The following is a 2,500-nucleotide window of genomic DNA, read 5'->3' as shown; positions in this document are numbered from 1 at the left end:
TTTGTAGGATCGCGGTCCTTCAGGAAAAGGGTGTAATAATCAACGTGGAGCTCAATGTCGTTTAGGAAGAATCTAACCAGGTTTCACACATTGCGAAAATATCGAATTTGTTTGCTTGTATGAGCCAAGGGGGATCTAGGGGAGGTGCACTGGGTGCACGTGCACCCCCCTCGGTTACCAAAAAAAAACGTTTTAAAATGGAATTGAACACAAATGTCATTATTGACAAGTTTGCGCGACAACATCCCCAACGGATGGAACTCTTGGATATTTTTTATTAACTTAAATTTTGAATCAATAGAAATGATCAAACAAAAGGTTACTGTATAACGAGGGCGAGCCTTTAAAAGTCATTTAAACAGATATAAGTTTGAACCATAACCGTCTGACATGTGCACCCCCCTAGCCAAAATCCTAGATCTGCCCTTGTGAGCAATTTTACCTCTTCAAGGTGGCGTGGTAAAGATCTCACGTTGAGTTGATATATTTGTAGCCCTTTGAAGTTCAACTCTGGAAACCACATCACCTTGTAAAATTAAAGCTGCCGAATGACTGCTATAGTAGGCACTGCGGGATGAGCGACAGTATGAGGTGCGTTTGATTATATCAAGATGGCGTCTTGCCTGCACGAGGACCGATTGTTGACCACTCGTTACTCTCGTCAGTTCGCGTTTGTCGCAAGGATACTTGAAACGTAGGACCTCGTAGCGGTTGCAGCCTTGAAGGATGGTGTCGATGATAAACATAGGTTCGATTTACGCCGCTCACTCGAGTTCGGATATCCTCCCCGACAAGAGACGGCTGGACGCGTCACAGGGAGCAGAGGAGTCCTATTTCACCGTTTTTCCAGTTAAATTCACCGTACAATTGCAGCGCGAATCGATTTGCGCTGCAATTGTAAGGCGACTTTAACTGGAAAAACGGTCAAATAGGACTCCTCTGCTCCCTGTGGTTAACGCTTCGGAGAAATGGCATTAGACTTCCCAAAACATTAACAAAACAGTAATTACATAACAATGCTCAAAAACGAAGAAGATGATGCGAGCTCGCGTTTGTGGTTAAATGATCATTTATGTGGGTTTGAATTCAACGGGCGAATCATCAACAGAATCTTCGATTGCTTCAGCTCTCAGTCGGCCCCCTCGTTCTACCACCAATTAACTCAGCATTAAAATAGGCAACTTTCACGATAGCGTCATTTGACTGCAACTACCAGAATTCAGTCTCTTTTTCTTTTTTATGTAAATTTTGCATTCCCAGCGGGGTAAAAATAGCAATAGCTCTAAGAGGCATGAGACAAGCAAAACCTGAAGGATTCTGGGACTTGTAGTCAAATGGCGTCATCATGCAAATGTCCTATTTCAAATGATCTCGAGTTACTAGCTTTTACATCAGAGACGTCTGCGGAGAGATTGCAATAGCAATGGATTTGAAAGCCGTATTTTGCCCTTGGCATCAACTGGAAAAGTTGTGAAGTTTCCGAACTCATAGATGTTTCCCACCTTAAAAGCACTGTAAAGCTCGAACAGGTTTGGTCAAAGAATACCTTCACAGCCACACTTTGAATCAAAAAAGGATAATATTTATGCCTGCTCGATTTGTGCAGGTGAGCTTCTGATTGGCGGAAATTAACGCGTCCAGCTGAGATTTTGGGAATGAGCACTGGCTCACTTCCCGAAACAGCGGCTGGTAATCGAGCCTATGATAAACACGAAAATGAGAAAAAAGAATGGAAGCCAATAAAACGTGACTTGCATGATACGTATAGGAAATCGTATGAACGCGAGTGCATTTCATGATTTATGGGCGTGATTTATGGGCATGGTTTTGAAAGTTCTCAAAATTGCACTCGCCAACATCACGAGTGACCATAAATCACGAATTGCACGAGCAGGTTCATACGATTTTTTATTTATTATATTCTGAACAAAATAACTCAAACGCACTACTTTGTTCGTGCTCGTATTCTTCCAGTTTTGGGTTTAGTTTTCTTTCAGTCCCTCATGTTTGCCAGACATTCAACCAGGTCTGTGTAGCTTTCAACGTGTTTTTGTTTTTCGCATTTTCTTTGAGTTGCACAACGATGTTTTGGTTTGACAAGGCAAACAGACTGTCAGCCATTTTTTTTTTTCACTTTGGTGTTCAAATTTGGCGCTTCCCCGGTGTTTCCATAGCAACTTCCGTATTGCACTCTATAACCTATTTATGCATTCGCCATTGGCCAATCAGAAACAAGATATTTTGTTGAGTATATAATAAATAGACATATTGTAATTTATGAAAAACAATTTTAAAAAACTGCTGCCGTCAAAACTGTACCATTACATTTGTTGTAGTTTTTGAAAAAGAACACCCTATAGAAAGCTAAGAAACAAATCAATTACTATAACCATGCAAAATTCAAATATCAATGGCTGTATTATTGTAATGCAGTGCACTGAGTGCATATAAGAGACGCTACATTACTTATGTACTTATGTACAACCTTATCGCAGCACAA

The 2,500-nt window shown here is 40.8% G+C and overlaps 1 long non-coding RNA gene across 1 annotated transcript in view; it reads right to left on the bottom strand.

The window, feature by feature from the left end:
- Positions 1-2,399: 2,399 nt before the first annotated feature.
- LOC137972084 (uncharacterized) overlaps positions 2,400-2,500 on the bottom strand; it is an 834-nt gene continuing 733 nt past the window's right edge. The window contains exon 2 of the long non-coding RNA XR_011117027.1: positions 2,400-2,500. This exon is cut by the window's right edge and continues 144 nt beyond it. This is a non-coding gene — a long non-coding RNA (uncharacterized lncRNA).

This window comes from Montipora foliosa, chromosome 9 (assembly GCF_036669935.1).
Source record: "Montipora foliosa isolate CH-2021 chromosome 9, ASM3666993v2, whole genome shotgun sequence".
Taxonomy (NCBI): domain Eukaryota; kingdom Metazoa; phylum Cnidaria; class Anthozoa; order Scleractinia; family Acroporidae; genus Montipora; species Montipora foliosa.
This window is presented reverse-complemented; position numbering and strand designations above follow the sequence as displayed.